The sequence below is a fragment of the Sus scrofa genome, chromosome 13 (genome assembly GCF_054392235.1).
Source record: "Sus scrofa isolate SSC_HxYL_T2T_F1_AM1 chromosome 13, Sscrofa_HxYL_maternal_Yorkshire_Landrace_v2.0, whole genome shotgun sequence".
In the NCBI taxonomy this organism is placed as follows: Eukaryota; Metazoa; Chordata; class Mammalia; order Artiodactyla; family Suidae; genus Sus; species Sus scrofa.
In genome coordinates this window covers 126,843,856-126,869,098 of record NC_139395.1, presented here as the reverse complement: position 1 = coordinate 126,869,098, position 25,243 = coordinate 126,843,856, and the positions used below count along the sequence as shown (strand labels likewise).

At 34.9% G+C, this 25,243-nt stretch overlaps 1 protein-coding gene across 9 annotated transcripts in view; it reads right to left on the bottom strand.

The window, feature by feature from the left end:
* The window catches only part of NLGN1 (neuroligin 1), a 687,335-nt gene that overhangs the window by 573,817 nt on the left and 88,275 nt on the right, over positions 1–25,243 (bottom strand). The gene's annotated exons all lie outside the window — the stretch shown is intronic.

The window sequence follows — 25,243 nt, the reverse complement described above, 5'->3', positions numbered from 1 at the left end:
ACTTAAAGAAACATCTTTTAAGAATAAAAGGATAGGCTCTTCACTGATGCTGTTTCTTCTTGAAATACTCTACCTGACCCTCTTCTTGGTCAGCTACCTCTTGTCCATTTTTCAGGACTGTGATGAAATATCATTTCAAGACTTCCTTCCTTGACCAGGTGCTCTGATCTACCACTCACATACTACTCATTGCAACTGTACCTAAATCTCATTAAAAATTAATATCACAAATAATTATCTCCTTAGGATTATCAAAAGCTCCATAAAACCAGGTATCAAGTATGTTTCTTCCTCCATCTCCAGATCTTAGCACTATGCCTGCTATCTAGAAGGCATTCAATAATATTTGTTTAAAGAATAAATTTAACTCTGTTACCCTTGCTAGTAGATAAAATCAAATGGAAACACTGAAGGTCTGGAGTATCCAAAATATATCTGCATAGAAATTCAAATAAAACATTTAGTTTCATTGTGTTTTATCCTTAGTGGGCTTAACTTCCAAATAACATGTGGCATAATGAAAAAAGTGTTTTTATAGAGCTGAAATAGAATTAAAAGATCATCTACTTCTATCCTTTCATTTAGCATCTTTTGTCACTCCTAAGCAAGTAATCTGTAATAAAATGAAAGCTGGCTCTGCCTGGTATTGGAAGTAGACTTTTGATAAGTATTAATAGTAGCACAGAAGTTCCTATAAGTTCCTATTGACTAAACTATGCCTTCAGGTCACTTGGCCCAGTGCCAATTTATAATGCAAGAAGAAAAATAAGTGACCTTTGGTCATTTGGAAAAGGGGAAATCAAACTTATATTCAAAGAAATTATCACAGATCTTTTCCAACATAAAAAAAATAGAAAATTTGGGTCTTTGATTTAGCATGCATGCATACATACCACTTGAGATAGTTAAAGATTTTTGGTTACTATATTCAGAAATTCTGATTTAATAGGTCTGGACAATGACTAAGAGATTATTTTTATAAGCACCCCAAAATCTACAACCAGTTTGAGAAAACTGTCCTAAACCACAGAAAGGGACTATACACACACACACACACACACACACACACAAACACTTTGATAGTTTCAGGATTTCCTATTAACCTCTATCCCCAGTATAGTGTCAGCATTTTCTGAGGAGCATACATCAACTCTATAGTATTACTTGTGGGATACTGACAAAATATGCTCTTTTAGCTTTCCCATATCTTTCTGAAAGTGCTAATAACACCATCCAATAGGATGCATTCCCCCAGAAGAGAGATCTAAGATTGAGATGTAAATTCTTCTGAAAGCAGTTATACTATAAGCAATTAATGAGATTTCTTCATTCCTTAACATGAGTTAATTAGTGTGCAACCAAATGGCCTGAAGAACCAAATAAGGGGCATTAGTGTGTAACTACATGATCTGAGGAACCACATAATAGCCAAGTCAATTTTGTGAGGAAAACATGAAAATAAGGTCAGGAACTTGGTCAGGCAAGAAGGCACTGTTAAGGGAGTAGTTTAGGTGAAACAAGCGATCAGAAGAGATGCAATCACTATGAATTTTAAGTACAGGAAGGATTAAACAAAAATAAAACCAGAGATAAAAGGACAATTCTGCTATTTCCAAGTAAACTAGAGCAAGCCTTTATAAAACAAACTTGTTTATCCATCCGTTCATCCACTCCTTTATATCACAGACTGACAAACCCTTAATAAGTGCCATGGAACTGGGCCTGTAATAGTGCCTTGCTTTGAGAAAAAACTGTCAGTAGGACTGAAAGACATGATGGTCCTTGGCCCCATGAAATTTCCACGCCAGCCGCGTCTATCCTAGGGGCAGAGAAATGACAGAGGTATGAAAAGTAGATCTCGTTACACAAATTACCTTCAACTGTGGCTCAGCAATTAAGTAATTATTTGAGTAGTTCAAGAAAAGTTTTTCGCATTCAGTTCATCAAATTTAATACATACTGTACAGTAACAGGAAATTCTCTGCTATTTATAAGGAATTTTTAGTGATTATTAAAATCTTATTTTAAAAAATTATCACATTTTACCACTTATTTTAAAAAAAATTTGCATCAGAGCAACATACTGAATGAAATCACACAGGCAAGTGGTGCATCTATTGACCTATTCAGAATATTCACTGATTTGAATCTATCACATGAAGATCATATCTACATGCATTTTCTAGTCAGAGCCATAGATTTTTACAGTTGAGAGGAACTTTTAGAAATTTATTGTACACTTCCCTCTATTCTAAGTCATATAACTTGTGGTGTAGTATTCTATGAAATAAGACCCATTCATGGATTATGAACTCAATTTAGTGACTTGTGACCAGCATCTCTTTTTAATGAAATAGAATAGAAAATAGAGTCCATTATCTGTAAACCTTTTTTTTTCCAGTTTTTAACATACTATGCATACTGTGTTGCCATAGAAAATATGTCACTCACACCCTAAACACTTTGGGAATCACTGGTCAAGAGCTGTTACACAGCAAGCTGGGACCAAGTCCTCTAGTTTACTACCTCTCATGCACTTCTAATATTATCTGGCAGGATAAATATTTTTTTGGAAAATGGAAAGGAGCAATTATCAAGTCAATGAACTTCCCTTAAGAGATTGCAACAACTTAAAAATGAAAACTATTTAACTTTACTCTTTTCCATAATTTTCCATCACAAAGTCTGGCAGAAGTTAAAATAAATATGACCATTTTGGAACCAGACTACATCAAATTCTATTAAAGACCAAGATTTATTCTCAATGTCCACTAAGTCTAAGGATTGCCATGGCATCATCATATCAAATTGTCTAGCTGGAGTTTCTTTTATTAGATGTTCCCTTAATGAACTTCTCATGACAATGCAGTTCAAGGATGGGCTTATAAGTGGTTAAAAGCCATCTGCTAAGACCGAAGTCACTTAGTAAAATGTAGCTTGTAATGGTTGCTGGAGGCAAAATCAAATACTAGAAATGAATTCAGGTGCTGGGATCAAAGGCACCATTTCATTGATTAATGTGTCAGGATAAACGGTCAGAGGCAGTCTCCTCCTTTCAGTGCATTCAGTAGCTATGATATCTTCATAAAGATAACATGACAATTATTCACCTTGGAACAGTATCCAATAAAGGAGTACAGTAGAAGGGAAAAATTAAAAGGGCAACTTATCAAATAATAATCTCAGCTACATTATACTTCATTCTGATTGCAGTGTTCTCTCTTGGACTTTAGGATACATTTGGCTTCCAGCAACACTCAAGCTCATTATAATCATCATTAAAATAATACTTTTCTTAAGCTGGCAGGAGTTGGGTGTCTTGCTGAAGCTGTGCATTCAGCCCCAGCACGGAGGAGAATCAGGCAGTGCTTCAAGTGACCCCTTGGGGTAAACCTGAATGGGTTCTGATGAGCTCCAAAGGGGTGCGACCCTGAAGTTTTCTGAAGGCAAAAACTCTGCTGCCTCTTCCTTCCTATATATTAGTAATGCTTAGCCTGCTCTAAGAGAGGGACTGGAGTTTAGATGTCACTTTCTTACAGATTAGATAGATGATACTTTAATCGGAAAGCAGACATTATGTATACATGGTACATATTATACACAAATAAAAAACTATCCTGTTGCCAAGCACTTAGATAAAATGTATTTAGATAAAATGAATAGATCTACAAAATTTGTGACTCATCTTTCCAGTAAATGAGAAATATTTTAGTTAAATTCTAAAATTAAAAGTGTCTATAAAGATTAATTCATTTAAATCTCCTTTCTAAAACTTCAAATTCATCTTCTCTACTAGCTCTTATATATAGCCAATTTTGACAGGAAACCAATAGAACTGTAGACTCAATTTTGTTTTGTAAAATAACTCAAAGTTTTTCTATTAATGCTAGAATTGTTTTATGAATATCTCCAGCTATTATAAACATGTTTATTTATTAGACATTTAAAAATCTTCCAAATGATTTAAAATAAAACTCTCTGCTGTATTCTCTTTGTTGTTGTTCAGCAAGAGTTGAAAAAAATTCATTAAATCTAAATAAAGAAAAAAATAAATCTGAAACCCTGTTTTCTTTTTGTCATAACATAAAAGACAAAATGAAAACAGAACAAAGATTTTATTTTTTTCGTTTAAACTATCAACCAAAGCAGGGTGCAGAATAGTTTATATATTTTTGACTAATAAATTTTCTATCTGCAAAAGCAATGTGTGTTACTTAAGTAATTTAATTTTTCTCAGCAATGTAGTATCAGGAAGCATAATAAAACTACTATATACTGGTCAAAGGATAGAAAATAAAGAGAAAACTGAAGTCAAGTAATGAAAGGGATGAAAAACCTTTCTCCTGACCAAGGGAAATTAGTCCCTTTTTGCTATCCTTATTCTGTAATAGTTCAAGACCAGACCCTCAAATGTTAAAGCTTTTTAATAAATGACATGAATGAGACCAAGGAAATTGTCACTTATAGAAAAAGGAAAAAAAGAAGTAGCATATTTATTTTGCCTATGATCTTATTGGTATTAGAACAATGAACTTAATAAATTTCAAGCAGAAATATTCTATATGATGGTTGTGGAAATGGACATGAACAATGCATATATCAAGATTGTCAAACATAAGTATTTAAGTTCTTATTGGGCAAAACAAATGACAAATCCAGATTTATACTCAGGAAGTAAAGTGAAATGGGTATGAAAGAATCATTTGCGGGGAGCCTGTATTTATATTTAAAGAAGTGATGCCACACGAATTGAATCCATCTACTTCTCTCCCTCCCCAGTAAGGACTTTGGGGGGGACTACCACGAACTCCTGACTGTATTTTAGGAAGTGTCTCCAAGTGGGCTGCCTTGGCAGAAACTGCCTTCCTTCTATCTGCTAAGGTGTGCTAAAGGGAAGAATAAAGTAATCTACAACTTCATTCTCACCATGTGATTATTCTGAGGAACCCCGGTAGTCTAACCTCCCTGACACCTGTACCAAGATGAAAATAATGAGCCTTACTGCTTTCACACATTAGCAAAGGAAACCGGCATGCAGAAAGTAGTAGTTTTGATAGCTTATGTTTCATTGGGTGGGTGGATGGGGAGAGAGGACTTCTTTTTTTATGCTCCATATTTTGACATGGAAGTTGTCCTTTACCTCTCTGACTTGAAAAGCAAGTTACACACTGATTCTGCCCACCCCGCACCCCCCCCATCACCAAACTAATAATCTCACTGTTGGTTCTAAGCCAGAAAATAAATTGGGATATCTGTGAAATATTATCCCAAATCATTTAAATCTAAACAGATGGCCGAAATGAGCTCAACAATACCAGATACCCATTATAAAATCAGTACTATTATTCCTCTTACAAATGTTTGCATCTCTTGATTTTGTGTTTTTCCTGTTTCCTCAATTTAGAATATAGCAATATTGGACCTTCCTATCTGCACCTGTAAATACTGAATAATAAATGTATATAATAGATGGGAATCTTAGTTTTAGAGTCTCTAACTTACAGCCCATGAGAGTGTTTGGTTTCACTGGCACGATACTTTACAAGAGTTCTAATGAGATGCCTTCAGGAGGAGTATGAACTCCCAGGTCACCACATGAACCATGAGTTCCAGCTTTCTTATGGACTACCCAGTCTACTTTCTCATGGTACTTTTGAGTTTGTTAAGCCTCTAGATGTCTTTTTAGATGACTCTAAAAGTATATACAACCTCCAAAGTGTCTCAGGTATAAAGGGATCCACTGTGAAATAATCCTCGGTTAATAAAAATTTTACAGATACGGTTAAAAATTTAATTATTAAGTTTTTATTAATTTAATAGAAGCCCTGCTATCAGAGACAATACACTTGTGTGCTATGAGGCATTCAATGGACACTGCAGACATAGACTTACAGAGCATTCTCACAGACCAAGTATGAGACTTGGGACACAGCAATACCTTGGTGGGCCAATGACATAACAATCATAACCAGTCACCATACCTGATGAGTGCATCTAAGAGCAGGTAAAAGATAAGAATGATGGAGACACACCTATTTTGGAAAATTAAATCATCTTTAAACAATATGACTCATTTTTAGTAGGTAATGATTGGAAATACTTTCAGAAATACTGCATTTAGGAGTTCCCATTATGCTGCAGTGGAAACAAATCTGACTAGGAACCATGAGGTTGTGGGTTTGATCCCTAGCCTCGCTCAGTGGGTTAAGGATCTGACATTGCCATGAGCTGTGGTGTAGGTCGCAGACGTGGCTCAGATCTGGCGTGGCTGTGGCTCTGGCGTAGGCTGGCAGCTATAGCTCTGATTAGACCGCTAGCCTGGGAACCTCCATATGCCGTGGGTCCAGCCCTGAAAAGACAAAAAAAAAAAAAAAAAAAAAAGAGAGAGAGACTTAAAAAAAAAAAAAGAAATACTGCATTTAAAACTAAGTTGAGGTACTTAAATTCTGAAAAATTAGACTATGCTAGATAGTCAAGTAAGGAAGAAATGCATGAATCCTGGGAAATCAATGCAGAGATTTTTTTTGTTTTACTGTGAGTAGGAATAGTGCAATACAGCTAATAGAATATTAAATGAAATGTTAAACATAACATTTCTAGAATTTATAGGATTCCAAAGAAGCCAACAAGGGTAACTTGTTAGTCCTCTTCTATTTTATGTAAGGCTAATATTTTCCACTATATCTTTTCTTTCTTTTTTTTTTGGTCTTTTTTGTTTTTTTGTTGTTGTTGTTGTTGCTATTTCTTGGGCCGCTCCCGCGGCATATGGAGGTTCCCAGGCTAGGGGTCGAATTGGAGCTGTAGTCACCAGCCTATGCCAGAGCCACAGCAACTCGGGATCCGAGCCACGTCTGCAACCTACACCACAGCTCACGGCAACGCCGGATCATTAACCCACTGAGCAAGGGCAGGGACCGAACCCGCAACCTCATGGTTCCTAGTCGGATTCGTTAACCACTGCGCCATGACAGGAACTCCTAAATTTTCTTTCTTTATTCCTTTCTCTCTCTCTCTCTCTTTTTTTAAGGCAGTACCTGTGGCATATGTAAGTTCCTGGGCCATGGGTCTAATTGGAGCTGTAACTGCAGCCTACGCCACAGCCACAGCAATACCAGATCCAAGCCACATCTGGAGATTATGCTGCAAGTTGCTGCAACACTGGACCATAACCCACTGAGTGACACGAAGGACTGAACCCTCATCTTCACAGTGACAATTTTTGGTCCTTATCCCACTGAGCCTCAATTGGAACTCCTTAAATTTTCTTATAATATCAAGTTAAATATATATTCATTCATTAAATATTTAAAAATCTATAGTTAATTTTGTCTATTGAATGTCAAATTTAAGATATGTCTGTCACCAGTTCAGCATGGCATAAAAGCAAAAGTAATGCTAAATGGACAAATACTTAAATTTCAAGATATAAGTACTGTATTAGGTATTTACACCTTTAAAGTCTATCAATGGCCTTAGTTTTTAAAATATTACAGAAGTACTGAAAGCAGAGAAAGATTTAAAATACAGATTCTATCCCCAAAGAAACCATTGTTAACAATTTGATGAATATGCTTTTAACATTTCTTATGCTCTTCTAGATATATACCTGTATACAGTGTACAGAATTAGTTATTAGTCCTGTTAAACAAATATCTAGGTTCTCCTGACTGGTGCGTACACCCATGGTTGTTGCTATGTCTATGTGAACTATTTGATATGCTTTCTGACTTTGACGTATGTGACTCTGAAATATAGATTTCTCAATAACTATATGCCCTACAAATACATTTACAAAGAAACAATACCACAACTGAATAGAAATCACATTGTGGAGAAACCTTTTTTCAAAACAAAATTAATATACCAAATAATGTGTTGGTTTAAATATAAAACCTTCCTCTTTATTATATAAAATGTATATAATTTAAAAATCAGTGTATTAGACTTATTATCATCATTGAGCCATTTGTGGCATTATCTAATTGTGGCATATCTCTGAGATATGTCAAGCACTTCATGTATAATTATCACCACCCCTAGACACAGGTGAGGTGGGCCCTGGATCTACCTAAAACTCCCTGCCATTCTGCATTTCTCAAGTGACAAAGAATCTGCAGGGCCAAAGGGATGTAGTTTATGATACCCCTTCCTAGACCATTCCTCAGGATACACAAAACTAACATTTCTTGCCCTAATGCTCCTAAGCTTACTATAGGGCTTTTTAGGACTTTTTCTTGGTCCATCCTCTTGAGAGTAGTATATGTATCCCTAGACCAGATGGTTGGTCAAGACAGAGCTTTGGGGACCAGGAAGTTGTATCAATGGTCTTAGAACAGGGGTCATTAGAGTCAGAACATAAGATCCCTTGTGGGGCAGCATTGAGCTAGGAGTGGAAAAGTGATGCATTAGGCAGCAAGCAAAAGATGCACGCTTCAGCTAAAATCTCACATGGAGTTAGAGAATTCTCACATAAGAGTTAGAGAATTCTAAATTCAAACCTGGGCTTCTTGGTCATTATGAGAGTATATTTATCAAGAAGAACATATTTAACAGTTTGTTGACTTATTTCATTTTTTTTTTAATATTTGCTCATGCCCTACAAAATGTTAGGGGCAGGACTGTATATGATTAGAACCTTAACCTCAATGTAAAATTGTGATGATCAAAATATAATTTCTTATGTAATTGCTAATATAAATTCAATCTGACTGTAAAGAGTTTTACTTGTCACTATTAATTAAACCTGTGCTTTGTCACCTGTGATGATCCATTTGTTACAGTAAAAGTCATTAATTTTTGAACCAATAACAATTTACAAAATGTAATTGCAAGGGCTGTTCTGTTTCTAAGGATAGGTAGCAAAATTGCCTTAATATTCAACAATGGTGAGGTAATTTTGAGTGTACCATATCCCTATCTCACAGTCCATTGGGTTTAGTATTGGCAGCAGGCAATGTTGTAATTTTTCAGTTTCTTAATTATATTTAGCCATTAATTTAACTATTCCATCATACAGGAAAGAGAGTATAACCCTATTTGGGAGTTGATTTTTCTTTTGGCTTTTACTAAACAATTTCTGATGGATGCATATGGCCATAACATTTACCACTGGAATCTTGTTATCTATTTACATACTTAAGACTCGCATCATTGGGTACACACTGGGAGAAAGGGATTCAGTCTTATTTACTTTCTACTGACATAAAATTTCACATCTTAACTCTAGTACTAATAATATACAAAGTATTTGTCAAACTATTGTCTTATCATTCATCTTTACTACTCTGTGAAGTATATTGTTATTATCTCCATATTCTTCGTTCCTTACCAAAACACTGTAATTCTCAAAAATCACACCTTTTGTGGCAGACAATAATGAGAATTCAGAAGTATAGAACACTGACATATTACCTTCCCCAAACCAATAAATATTGCCAAATCATAAGGTATCCGAGGAAGATAAAAGATGAGTAAGACATAATTCCTGCAGCCAGGGACCTTGCCTACTAATACTGAAGCTAAAAATGCCTAAGTCAGATTAAAGACAAAGGAATAAGTTTAAGTGTCCCAGAGGAGTGCAAGGCACCATAGATGTTCTAAGGAGGGAGATAAGATTTCTGACAAGAGCAATCAAAAAACAGTTATGACTCAGTAGGGATAGCAGAATACGAGTTCAGCTTCCCAGAATGAATTAAGGTATGCAGGGAGAAATTGAAGTTTCTAGGTGGATGAAACAGCATAAGCAAAAGCTAGCTATGGGAAAAGATGTGTATGTTTATGTGTGTGTTTGTGTATCTTTGCCTATGTCTATATTCTATACCAATGTCTACATCTATGTTTATAACTATACCTGTAACTATGTCTATATCTATATGATCTATAACCACAGATATCTAAAAGTAGATAGCCACACTTATAGAGGTTTGGTAATACCTGCTAAATATGATGGCTAAAAAGACAACAGCTTACTAAAACAAAGAACAGCAGATTTAAAAACCAATCAGATATATTTTAACCTATCAGGGGAACACAGAACAAAAAGATAGTAAAGGACAATGTAACTGTGGAAACCCAAATTTTCATACACTGATGGTGGGAGTGCAGAAAAAATGATCTGAATACCTTTGAGCCAGCAACTCTAATTCCAGGAACCTATATGTAGGAGATATTTGAACAAGTATGCAAATATATATGCATAAGTGCATATATTATAGTAGTATAATACAGTAGTAGTAGTATTTATAATGGAGAAAATTTGAAAACAGTCCAAATTTTAATCATAGGGAATTTTTTAAAACAAATTATAGGACATCTAATCTAAAAATTGGTAGATCTATGTGTACTAACAAATCATCAATATATTGTTAAATGAAGAAAGCAAATGATGGAACAGTAAATACATTAAGCCTGCATTTAGGTAGATAAAAGATGGAAATGTCTATAAAACATAAATAATATTTATCTCTGAAAATAGGACTCCAAGGAACTTTCAAGTTCTACTTAAAACATATCTGAATATTTACAAGGAATATGCAAATTATTTCCAGTTCGATTATTTTAAGTTTAATTGTTAAAGTTGCCATAACTCATAAACACTTAATTCTCCCCAACCTTACTGCATTTGAAGGGTAAGTTACTCTATCTTAACCTTATTTAGAATTTTTTTTCTTAATTATGTTTGATCTGAAGACCATAAAACAGCACAACAACTGCTTTTCATAAATACAAACAGGATTTTTTTGTGGCAAAAATGTACAAAGGAAAAAAAAAAGAGGACAAATAGGTTTTCTGCTTGATGAAAGAATAATTTTTCATTTATTTTTATAACCAAAAAAGTCAGATTATTTCCAATAAAACTTTCTACCTGCTAAGGTAGGTTATTCTTGGATTTTCTAGTTTTTCATCTCTTCTCCATAAGAAGAAATATTCTCTAAAATAATACTTCAATAATACATATACTCATCTTTTGTCTTTTTAGGGCCACACCCACGGCATATGGAGGTCCCCAGGCTAAGGGTAGAATTGAAGATGTTGCTCCCGACCTACACCGTAGCCACAGCAATGTGGGGTCTGAGCTGCATCTGCAACCCACACCACAGCTCACGGCAATGCTGGATCCTTAACCCACTGAGTGAGGCCAGGGGTAGAACCCGCAACCTCATGGTTCCTGGTCAGATTCGTTTCCACTGTGCCATTACAGGAACTCCCTTCAATAATATTTTAATTAGCCAATCACTTATACAAATGTAAACCCCTCTCAGAATTTCAAAAATCTCAGGTATGCTTCAAAGCAACAATATGCATTTTTACCCATCAGAAATCTGTTACCCAAAATAGAATCTGCTATATAATAGAAAGATGTTTTCCTGTTTTTTCCTTCACCAAGAGGGAAGAAAGAGAAAGAGAGAAGGAGGAAAGGAATAAAGGAAGGAAGAAAGGGAGAAAGAGGGAGAAAGGTGGAAGAGAGAGAGAGGGAAAGAAAGAAGGAAAAGAGGAAGGAAAGAAAGAAAGAAAAAGAAAAAAAGAAAGAAAGAAAGAAAGAAAGAAAGACAGACAGACAGAGAGAGAGAGATAAGGAAAGAAAATAAACATCTTAGTACCATGGTTGATGCAAAAACATTTTTACGATGACCTATTTCTTTTTATCAAAAATGATGGGCCCGCTCCACTCTCCACTGGTATATTTCAGTGTGGAACGCACAACTTCATGTGACATTTTTCAAACTTAGTTCCAGGTTTGCCACTAGATATAGGTCACAAATGTATCTGGTTTCTATTATTTTAATAAAAAAATGTTTCCAAAGGATATTAGTTGGAAAATACTATTGATCTGTACATGCATATGTCTAAAGCTGTCAGTGCCTTTTGGGGGTTGATAATGCCTGACACTGTAGATTTGAGTGAAGATGTCTTGTCAATTGGGATGGCAAAAGGCCTATGCAAAGTAATTTTCCACTAAAGAAAATTGTCAAGATTGAAAGTAGCCTGACTGCTATTGATTATATGGTAGCAGAAGTAGAGTTGCCTGAGCAAATGGTAACTGGCTAACACATTGAAGATACAGAAAAGAAAAAGCACTGTTAAGTCCAAGTCAAATGCAACAGTACACACATAGAGTTTACTGTCACTTGAAGCAAGAATATTGGAAATTGAATACAAATTCTTCACCGCTACTTGACAACTGCAAGTAACATGCAGTTTATACAGGCATTTTAATATAGCAACAACAGTGATTTTCATCATCATTAAATTATTAACAGTAATATCATTGACTCTTTCCATCTCATGGAGAAGGTCAGTCAGCCAAGTAGACAAATCGTTTCAGCAAAATTTTCCACGATAACATGAATTTCTCTCAAGATCTTATTAAATTTTGCAACATTTTTGACAATGGTTCTATCAGATCTCACCACGGGAGTCTCTGACTCATCATATAAATTGAACTCTCAGAAATGAAATGTTGATTGTGACAACTATTATGGGCTTTTGAAAAGTGTCCCTGTTATTTACCTCACTGAAAAACAAATGATTCCCAAATGACCACAGGAAGCAAATAAATTATTTTTGGCTGAACAAATCCATACATCCTAAAAGACTACAGTTTGACTAACTCTGAACCATCATTTTACACAATGAAACCACCTTGTAATTTTAAACAATGTTAAAGACTTGTTCTTCTATGACTGAGAACATAATCACTATGAGGACAAAGTCAGACATCAGGACACACTGCCATGTGCCTGATTATATAACATGCCCCTCTCCCGAGTTTACGCCTCCCTAACCAAGCTTTTGCACTGGCTAACAATTACTCTGTGTACTCGCAAATAACTGAAGCTTCTGCATCTGCTACTGCAGGTAAAAAAATAAAAATAAAAGGCAGGCAATAACACAATATGCATGTGATTTAAGGAACAGTTCTGCCACAGCCTCTAATTGCTCTCAGGATCTGAATTGGCAAAACCATAAGACATTCAACAAAAGGCTCTATGCAGGTAGGCCTATAAAACCTAATTATTTCTCACAAAGCAGACCATTCCATTTAAAATAAAAGAAAGCTATGAGCAATAAAGACCATGCTATTAACAATTAGTCTTCTGCACACATGATTAGACTCAGAGAGATAAAGAAGCCTCTAAATTTAATGACGAATCCCATATTTCTGGCAGGGTTCAATATTCTGTGCTAATTATGTCGAAAGACCTTGTGCTACTTAAAGGTACTCAGACTGCAAAGTATGACACTATCTCCATGGATTCACTGTTAACACTTAACATTCAATTTTGATATTAAAATACATTTGAATGTATGAATTCAGGAGTTTTTTTTTTTTTCATTTCTTATAAGCGATTTTAGAAATGGTTTTAAGCCTTTACCAACTATTTACTGATATGTATGTAATTCTGCATTTCTTAGAATTTAAAAAAAAAAAAAGCAGTAACACAGAGAATCCTAATTTCAGGAGGAATTTAAATGAATCAAAAGGTCCACCCAGTGAGTAAAGCCTCTATAAAAGGGGAGTTCACAGCAGGGGATCTTATCTGCTGTTTACCAATTTTTTTTTTAAACATTTAAAATGAATGATGAGGAGTTCCCGTCGTGGCGCAGTGGTTAACAAATCTGACTAGGAACCATGAGGTTGCGGGTTCGGTCCCTGCCCTTGCTCAGTGCGTTAACGATCCGGCGTTGCCGTGAGCAACGTGGTGTAGGTTGCAGACGCGGCTCGGATCCCGCGTTGCTGTGGCTCTGGCGTAGGCCGGTGGCTACAGCTCCGATTCAACCCCTAGCCTGGGAACCTCCATATGCCGCGGGAGCGGCCCAAGAAATAGCAGCAACAACAACAACAAAAAGACAAAAGACCAAAAAATAAAAATTAAAAAAAATAAAAAAATAAAAAATAAAAAAATAAAATGAATGATGAAAAAGAAAACAGAATAGAACCATCACAATCCAGGAAACAAACACTAATATGGATTTCTTTATTAAAGACAATTGCCATGCCTCTTCTAAGTAGAAAAGATGTATTCTTTCACATAGCTTTGTACACTAATTTGGTTGTATAAAGGGTACTTTCCTACTGGCATGCAAATTAATGCAACTTCAGCTAGTATAAATGGAAGTTATCTACACACCACAGCTGTGCAAAAGACCAAAGTTGTAGTTATTGGTAGTGTTTAATGTATAACTTATTAAAACAGGAACTTACTATAATGCCAACAAATTCTATATTTATAAACCACAGAGAGGAAACACTATCTTTGCCATTAGACTGGGACAGTCAGGAAGATCTCATTTTCTGCTGGACTGTATTTAATGTGTAAACATTTATAGTCTTTGAGAAGTAAAAGAGAATCCTTGGCATTTAAATAATATTGTTTGAAAAGAAAGCCATTTTAATTTTATTTCTGAATGTGCAGAATAGGAAAACAAGTAAAAACAGTTTAAAGCCACAGGGAAGCAGAAAAGTCTTTTTTTTTTTTCTCCCTTAACTGCATAATAGTTAGTGTCTCCATAGAAACTGATGGTATTGCAGTGAAGTGTCATCAACAAACCCGAGCTTCTAAAATATACACAAGTATGTTTCCAAAGACATTGAAAAAACACATATATCCATCCTCCCCAGAGTAAAAGGTGATTATTAACTCTCTGCAGAGCAAACAGCTCAAAATTATGATGATCTTACTGAAACTAAATTCTTTTTCAGTCATCGTTTTGTTCAAAGATCATACAGATTAAGAGAAAAAAATCCTTGCATTATGTGCTTGAAGACTTTATTGCAGAATCTTGTTCCTCTTCGAAAGGTATTAGTTAATCATAATTATATTTATTTATATTTACCTTCCTAATTAGCAGGTACCAAGAGGGCAGGGACCATGGCTAATCAATTCATGACTATTTGAGGAGACTGGAATTCAGCAGGACCCTAGTAAATTCTTCCAAAGGGACTCCTCCCCAGGCCTATCCCCTCACCCTCACACTCACTTTTACCCCTATTCCTTATCTCAGCATTTGAAAACACTTCTTAAGCACTGATCTTTAGTAGGCAAATGTATTTCTATCATGAAACAGAGGCAACTTAATAGAAATTACATATCAGTGGTCTAAGAATCTTCTGCAGCCCCAAAAGAGACTCATATTGGATGCTAATTAGCTCTGTTACCTTGAGCAGGTCATTTTCCTTCTCTGGCTTTAGTTATTCAAGTGCAATAGATTTGTGTCACGAAGACACAGTCTACCTTCATCATTTGAAAAAGATGAAGAATATGCCACAGGATTGAGTCTCAATCATTGTGCTCTAATTTAAACTTCAGAATTCTATATTCCAAAGTTGAAAAGCCCAGTTAACTGTGTATTAGTTTCCTGCTAACAAATTATCACAAATTTTAGTGGTTTAAAACTCCAGAAATGTAATATCTGACAGCTTTCGAGGCTAGAAGTCCAAAATCAGATTCACTCGGCCAAATTAAGGTGTCAGCAGGGCTGCTTTAGTTCTGGAGGCTCTAAGGGAATTGTTTCCTTGCCCTCTCCTGCCTCTAAAGACTACCCTTACTCTTGGCTCAAGGCTCTATCACTGGGCTTTCAGTTTCCTTCTTCATATCCTCCTTCTCTGACCCTAACTCTTCTGCCTCCCTCTTAAAACGATGCTTTGGATTAACTGGGTTCACCCAGATGATCCAACATAAATTCCCCACTCAAGATACTTAATTACATCTGCAAAATCTCTTTTGTCATATAAGGTAACATATTCATAGATTCCATAGTCTTGAACATGGGCATCTTTGGGGGGCCATTATTCTGATTATATTCATCAGAAAAACTTCACAGAGTTTAAAAAGATTTCCTGGCACCTTTGTGATAAGGTCTAGATTTTTCTATTAGCCACTCCCAAATTAGCACACATAAGTAACCCTACTCTGGCTTCTTGATAATTGGCTTGCCCTGCCACATATAAGTCATAGCTTTTATAGAAAAATCTTTTGCACACAAAAAATAAATGTGGCAGAAATCTTTGGAGACTAGGTTTAGATTCAGGTAATAGCCAGATACCAAAAGCACAAATGCAAGTTTCTGCCTAAAGATCATGCATCAGAGAGGAGAAAACAGGCATTTCATTGTGTACAGATACTATGAAAACTCCATGAAAATATGATAGAAGTTCTGCATTTGATATGAGAAACTCATTATGAAAACATTAACCACTACTGTTCAGCTTTCTCCATACAGTCTTAATGATGGTGGAATTTATTTGTTTCTACCTATAGAGTACAAAGTACATTATAGTAATATGGAGATCTGAGCATATCTTTTCTCACCTTGAGAAGGTCACTAACTAGGGTTCACATCTATAACAAGGCAGTTTTCTGTAAAATTTAATTAAAATGAACTAATCTGACTCTTCTGATTGCTTTTAAAATTATCTTGTATTTTTTTCCAAGAAATGGAATGTTGAAAAAAGTAAGGAAAGAGAGCACTTTTGCAGTAGTGATTAACATGAGCGCATTTACAATAATTTTTGAAGATATACAATTAACAATAATATTTTAGTATATATCCCAGGAGCCTGTGGTTTTTGGCATTTGGGAATACATTTCATTTTGCTGATTTACTTCATTGTTCATATCTTACCAAGTTATTTCCCAAAAGATGAATAACTAGCTATTCTGAGTCTCATCTTTTAGATGAGAAGAATGTAAATTTGCTCAATTTGGTAGGTGAATTAGCTCTTTTTAGCCACAGAGGTCCACTTAATAAATTATGCTCCAGTGCACTAAATGGTACCTCTGTGGCCAGAAAAGTTCTATTTTTTTTCTTATTGTCCTCTAACCTTCCAATATTGGGCAATTTTCTCCCAACTGGTCAGAAAGGAGAGCTCATTATTTGTGAGCACTTTACAATGTCTCTATTTACATGTCCCCCAAAATTTACTTGTTGTTATTTCTATACCTTTCTACATTATTTTTCTCCCATAACCTTAGGACCAAAAAAATGCTATTATATTATTATTCTTGCTTTCAAGACAGAGAAATAAGAAGTCAAGACCATGGAGGCTACATGATGACTCAGTATTGGAGACTAGGACTCAGATGTGTGACTTTAAACCTCCCATACTGGTGCTTAGCTCACTGAGACAAGAAGTTTACATTTACATTCACTACAAGAGCAACTGATTTCAAATAATCCATGAGAAAGCAGAACACTTCTGCTTGGAGAAATCAGGCCATCTGGCTGCCCTCATGACACATTTGAATAAGAATATCAGATTGGAAATTTAGGTCAAAGTAAACCAAGAAGAGCTTGACAAGCGTGAACTCACATATTTAATGTCAGTTTGATTTTGGATTTGCCCTAAAATTTATGTATGTCTATTTTTAACTGTATTGGTGACATTTCATTCAGATTCCTTTATCTTATGTCCATGCTTGGTAAATTATCATGAAATGTGGGCTCTGAAATGAAAAAACATAAAGTGGACAGAACACAGAATAAAATTAAGATGATGGTAGTTCCTATATTTTAAATCTCTCCTTTCTTTATGTAAAGAAAAATGCTTATTCATATTCAGGGAAAAAAAAACCCAAATAAAATAGGGTAGAATGCAAAAATTAATACTCAAGTTGCCAAAAATATCTATGTAGGCACAGCTATACAATGCACAAATTGTTAAGTTCTAAATTAGTCATAAATACGTTTGTCTTTGAGGTAAGGCTTTGTAAGGTGTTTTTTAAGTGAGGTATCCCATACTTTTAAGGCCATGTCCTGTTTTTGGAAGGGAAATGCATTTTAGTATCCATATCATTATGAATTTTTATTACAACTATGAGTGAAAGTAGAAATGCTAGAAGAGTACATATAATAGCAAAAAAAAAAAAAAAAAAAAAAAACAGTTATTTTACAGGGTACAGGAGGGAGGTCATATGTGCTTACAAATTATGTCATGATATTTATCCAAACAAAGAAAATTTAGATTAATTTTAGATTAACCCCTTCACTTAATTATAGGAAGCTTTGTGACAAGTGATATAATAACTCATGCTATTATTAAGCTAAGTATACATAAAACAAGTGAGATAACTCCACAATCCCAGGCAAAACATATATTTGTTGGCCTCACTGTGTAATTAGTTGATCTAAAATCCTTCTTTATGACAGGCATTTGCCTTAATTTTCTCATTTTTACACAACAGAACAATGAATAGATGTCCCTAAGGCTGGCTATTACAAGGATTTAACCATGGCGTATGAGCATATCCTAATAGATTAACAATTTACAAAAAGGTTTGGTCATGGGTATGAGGTGGAGGGTTCTAGTTTTGTTAAGAATTTCAGATATTTTCTTTTCATAACATAGAAAAATTTCTCTAGCAAAATATTTCTTTTTGGGGACGTATTTGTTCTGTATAGGGCCTGGTAAAGAACAAGGCGTATACTAAAGCATGAATAATTTGTGGCCAATTGAATCTGAGAATCAATTATCATTTTAAGGAATTTTGCCATCAATGGGTGAAGTCATACATCAAAAGGGAATATTTTGTTGTTCTCCCATTAGAAAGTGCATGGATCCATTAGGTACCAGATCTATTTATTGGGATGTTTTGAAAGGTCTTTTATTTCTCATCAGTGGGAGAATCAGTTATGTAAAAGAACACCTGAGCCTTGATTTTGTTTTCACTAGTATATGGGGAAAAAAGTCTTCAATCTGATAATTCAGTATTGTAGTGTGCCTTTCTTTCATGATTTTCCATTTCTTGAGGGAAAAAATGAATCACCGTTATCATCAAGTAGCATTTATGGGGTATCTAATAGTTGCAGAAAAATTCTAAGCTCCACAAATCAGCAATCTTCTGCAAGCAATGGTTCCTAAGAATTTATGGACTGATAAAATAAAACATGAAAAAGCAGACAGGGTTTCAACCACCTAGAAATAAAGCATATAGAAAGAAATTTTTCTCACTTCTTAAGGCTTATTTTAATGCTTTTAGACCACTGATTACCTTTCAATGCACTGCAACACACATTTACAAATGTGTAATCTGAAAAATATTAATGTAATACTAAAAGGTGAGTAATTTACCCTCTAATCACAGACAGGGTCCAGCCTGTAAGGGAAAATGGGCATGAAAATTAGATTGAAAATCTCTCCCTCTCCCTGTCTCTCTAATAAACACTATAGACATTTGCACATTGTTCTCAATCTTATTTAAAAATTTCATAAAATAAGAGGAAAAATGGCCACTAATTCAATTATATTCACATCTATCATCACAAACCTATATTAACACATTGTGTGAAAGATACTTTGCATGCATTATTTATTTATTTCTCACAAAAGATCTGAGGAAATAAGCACTATTTATATCTCCATTTTCTTCTCTATCAGATATAGAAACCTAGGCTTAGAAAAGTAAAATTACTTGCTTGAGAAGTTCACACAGACCTGGAAATCCAGGCCAAAAAAACAAAAAAAATCACTGGAACCCAGTTCTGGTCCACTGACATAGCACCATGCAGATTTGCACCAGATTTCTCATGGATAGCTATGAAATTTATTGCAATTAAAATATATATCTATATGTTAGTGAATAGAAGACAGAATAAAAACTGGAAAGAAATATTTAAGTCTTCCCATGGTCAAAACTAATATGATAATATTACTTCTGATCTAGTCTTTAAAGTTATATGAGAAGAGTAGCATCGGTAATTACAGTCAGGTACAATGTACTCGGGCTTCCTCTGTGGTCATAGTAGACTTTTGGAAGAGTTGTATCTTCTTTTTTTTTTTTTCTTTACAGCAAACCTATTCTTGTCTGGCAAAATACTTCTATGAAGCATATTACTCTATTAAGCATTTACTCCATAATGTCTGTAGAACTCCCTGTAGGTAAATAATTATCATAATGCAATCATGGAATTATGATTAGATTGCAAAAATTCAGAATTTTTGTGTAGGCAGGGCAACATTTGTAGGTGTCTGAAACACATATGAAACAAGGAAATAAGTTCATCTGGTTGTCCTTTCAATGGTCATTAGGCCATATCCTTCTTAGGGAGAGGAAGACAAGGAAAGGTAGGTGAAGGAAAGAAAAGAACGAAGAAGTGTAGCAAACAGGGTTGTTTGCCCAGCACTGTCTTCTGTCTTCTAGAAACTTGAGCCTATTTTCTCCTCACGGACAGGTGCCAAATGAACATTCACTCTAGTTCATAATGACACCATTCTGAGGCCACAGATGATTGGTTCAGCAGTGTATAAACCCTTTGAACCAACAGGGTCAACTCAAAGTCCTTTCCTTAGATTTAAAGAACTAGAAATGAAAAAGAAAGTCTTAGAAGCTGATACAGTCATTTTCCCACTATGCCATAAGAGAAGCTGAAGTATCCAGGAAGGCACTGAAGTCAAGAAACAAAGACAAGAAGAAACAAAAGGTCAAGAGTGAATGCTGTCAGCATTTAAATCTTGGATTGTGGTTATTTCTGAGGGCCACTCTTTTGTTATTCACTCTTTTCTTGAAGTGTATAATCTAATAGATATCCAGTTTTTGATCAAATTAGTTGGAACGCACCAAAAATAATCACAAATAAATGGCTACCACATATTGAGAATCTCAATGTATGTTGGGCACTTTGATAAGCACTTCACAAACTTTCTAATGGTAGCAGACATCCTATGATAAAGGTATTACTCTCTGCATTTTATAAGTAGAGAGAGAAACTGAGAGAGATTAAATTGCCCAAGGTTTTATTGCAAGAAATAAAAAAGACAAAATTGCCTTATGCTTGTTGGATGTACTTTCTCTTATACTGGTTTTGAGAAAAATCTATAGACTACTCACGAATGCCTGATTAAAAAAAAAGAAACAAAAACATAGCTTTTAGGGGAAGCATACCAGTGTAGATAGCATTGGAAAATAATAGGATCAAAGGATTCAAATATGAGGCCAAATTTTGCTGCTAAACTTTATCAACAACTTGGAACAATAAATGTGTTAACAGAAGACCAGATATGAATGTATACCCCTGGGTGGTACCATTTTTGAGGAGGATTTTGTGGGTCATTCTGGGACCCTAACCATTATAAATAAATCAATAAGCTTCCAAGCTATTGACCCACAAGTGAATGTTAGAACACAAGTCCTTTGAAATCTGGGGCTAACTGTATTAATAATGTCCATTTTGATATAATATTTAAAATTATAGAACTATGTTTGTTTTCAAAGTATTTTAGGTACTAAAGGTAAATATTTTTCTTTTTCCTCTGAAAAAATAATTTACATTGAAGTGTATTATTTATTGGCAACCTTATTAAGGTCATAACATGTATAATATTAAAAAACTGACTAATTAGGAGTTCCCGTCGTGGCGCAGTGGTTAACAAATCCGACTAGGAACCATGAGGTTGTGGGTTCGGTCCCTGGCCTTGCTCAGTGGGTTAAGGATCTGGCGTTGCCGTGATCTGTGATGTAGGTTGCAGACAAGGCTTGGATCCCGCATTGCTGTGGCTCTGGCGTAGGCCGTAGGCCGGTGGCTGCAGCTCCGATTCGACCCCTAGCCTGGGAACCTCCATATGCCATGGGAGCGGCCCTAGAAAAGGTAAAAAGACAAAAAAACAAAGAAACAAACAAAAAAACTGACTAATTAAAAAAATCATAAGTCCTTGACTATAAGGCTCCACAAGTGTAGCTGAAAGTCTTTGGAAAAGTGTCAGCAAAGAGTCTCAAAATCATTACTAAAAAAGGGAGGATAAATAAAGATATAGGTAGAATTTGTTAGTAATAAACCCGTATATTTTCAATAGTCCACCATTTGTCTACACTTCAGCAGAGGGCTGGCAGTGGAATATATTTCTATTCTTCATGTTTGAAATTCCTTTGTTGCAATACTCTTCAGAGCAATTGGTTGAGTGAACGCTGCAAGTGTGTTCTGTCATAGTCAATACAAGGCAACATGAAATTGCACATGTGAGCAATCTTCCAATAGGGAGCACTGCATACATATGCTAGGGGCCTGAGCTTAATAATCTTGTTTTTCAATTTACAATCAAGGCAGAAAAGGCAAGTAATATTTTCAATGTTGCCTATGCAACAATGGCAGATTTCCACTCTGGATACCAGAAACTATGCACAAAACATGTCTTATTTATGTAACCATACACTCTAACAGACACACAAAAACTTGTGCAATGCTGCTTCATTTTGTAGCACAAGGCAATGTAATAACAACATATGTCTTATTGAATCAATCCATATCTCAGTTTAGTTAAAACCTTCAATGATGTACCCCTCAGTGTGTTCCAATACACCAAACACGCTGAGACACTAAATGGGACCTTGTCATTACTGTTCACAAGCTTTCAAAACACCTCTTGCCCCTCAAGTGTCCAAATCATTTTCAGCTTGCTTAGCATGCCTACATTAGGTAAAGTTTTATTTGGTGGTTCATCTTGTCATTTTTTGTCCTGCCCTGACCACACTGAATCATTGACTTACACATATAGAAGTGTAAATATAATTGACAATTGATCTTTAATTCAGATCACAAAGAGAAAAACAGCACTTTCAACCAGCAGCAACCAATACATGACCCACAAAATCACTAATAGGGTTGGTCAATCTCATGGCACTCTGTTAGTGTTTTAGGAGTTTGCTCTGGACTCTTCCCACACTTTCCAAGGACTATTTTTTTTCCTATTATTCCTGTATATGTTCATATTACTGCAAGTAGGTTGTCCTTAAATGTGTTCCTTTATACTTTATAAATTTCATTCTGCAGCATGGATTGGATTAAGATCTCCATACTAAGAATTTTCAAATCACTTTTATCTCATTCTCCAAGCCAGTACTTCCAAATTCTCCTAAAAATATTCTCCCTGGATATCCTAGAGACTCAAAATAAGCCCAAGAAAAACACTTTTCATCTTTCTAACTACATTGTCCTGTTTTACTTTATTCGTTATTTTCCATGTTTTCAATTCCAAACATTATCTGTGATTCTCACAGCCAGTTTTAGTGAAAAAATTCTCTAATTTATGCTTCTAACTTCAGGAGAATAAAGGCTAATGTGAATTAAAGTTCTAATAAAACACAAATATAATCAGGTTGTAAAGTGATGCTTAGGGGAATTCTCTTCAATAAATGGATCATTTGACTTATCAAAACCCTATCAATATTTAAGTAACTTTTTAAGCAGTATTTGAAGTATTGATAAAGTTTGAAATTATAGTTTAGAATCTCCACTAAATGTTATTTTCTAATTACAGTCTTATTATTTCTGGAAAACCGTTTGACATATATTGGAGAATACAATTTAAAGTCCTGCAATTTGGAAGTCTCAGTTTAAAGGCCTGCAGTGTTTGTTTTCCTGGCCCAAATGCAAAACACAAGTTGGATCTAAATACATGTGGGTGATTTACTTATTATTCATTTCCCTACATGCTCCACTATTCTTCTTTATTTTTTTTTTATCTCTGACAAGTTACATATTTATGCTACCATCTATGAAGGAAATAGCAATAATGGCCCTTGTTTCTGTAGTTAATCGGTAAATTTTGTATCAGTTTCTTCTTGAAATTCATAGCTAAAATATATTCCCAGTCCTTAACAAGATTGACTTTACAGATGGTCCACAGGTCACCCTAAACAGCGCCTTTGATATTACAAGATCATCAGTGTATCAACTGTTCCTGCTTCAAGATATCAAAATCACTGGCTCTATTATTTTTCCATAAAATTACCTTACAAAGATTCCTTAGCCAGCTTCTCTTAACTCTAATTCTTACTCCCATTTACAGTGTATTCTCAAGGAAATCATGTAACAAAACTCTGTAAGGCCACAAATTTATACCATGTAAAACAGCAAGGACATTAGATTTGATTGACCTGTCCTACAGTGGAGAAGATAGTTGTGTTAATCAGGTCTTTCTGAAATCAGGCACGTACTTTTCCCTCTACACAGTAGCTGTTAATGGGGAAGTGACCCCCTCCTTATTTCCGTCGATGTTCTTTCCAATGCATTTAACCCTGTTCACAGAGACCATGTGCACAGATGTATTCTGAGGATTAGAAGTAATGCAGCTAAAGACTTCAGAGTTATCTTGCAAAAAAAAAGTTAGCTTTTTAAGTATAAGGTATTATCATTTTAGTTCATATTAAATTCAAGTAGTTCATCTTTGCCTTCAGGGTTCTGTAGCTTTCTGTGCGTTTCCAAATCTCCACTATCAGACACATTTCTAAAATAATGTAAAAGTTATACTAGTTTGTTACTAAGGATTTTCAACAACCACTGCATATATCTGATAAGTCCAATCTTACCTCTGTACTTCAGAGAAATGTGGTTGAAAAAAAGTTATACTTTGCATTTATACAATATTCCTTATTTTCAAAGACAAAATGGAACATTTGTTATATTATACAGCAGTCACATGGTATTCAAGCCTTAGAGGTATTTATCACTTAATGCTTATGCTGTATATGTGAGTATATCATTGCCTTTTAAAAAATTAACTGGGTAAAAATGTACTTCTGCCATGCCCAGAGAAGTGATAACCACCAAACAAGGTTTTTAGCTTCGCTTACTTATTTAATACCTGAAAAGATAGTGACTACCTAAGTGACATATCAGAAGAGTTCTATCTTTAAACATTAATGGGCTTAATAAAATATTGATCTCAAATGAGAATTTCTTATTTCTAGAACCCAAAGATAAAGGAAATAATGATGATAGATTTTTTTAAACATACAAAATTTTGACATAATAGTCAGTACATTGAATTTGTTTGTACATTTGAGTGTTATTCACTAATTATTGCTAGCAGAAAAATAAAACTTCTACTACTTTCTGATATATTGAATCCACAGTATGTAAGATATTATGTACATGCAAGAGCAATGAAATTAATTCTGTATTCAGTTACAAAAAAGTGCATTGTTCTTGACAATCTTGGCTTTCACGTGACTGAAGTCCTTCTGCAAATGGAAATTTAAGTCTATCAGTTACCCCTAGAAGTCAATACCTCTTCAAAAACCTTCAAAAGTGAAAACATTTCATCTAGAGGAAATATTTATTGTGGCTGCTTCATTTTGTTTTTTCTGAGGCAAGATCACTATCATCCAGAATAAGGTATGGTGAATCTAGCATATGATCCATCTAGAAACACCACTGAGGGTCAAAAGTGTGATACAAACCTCTGGTACTGATTTCATATTTGATCCCAACACAAGCTCAAGGGAGGACTCTAGGTCCCGTCTAACCT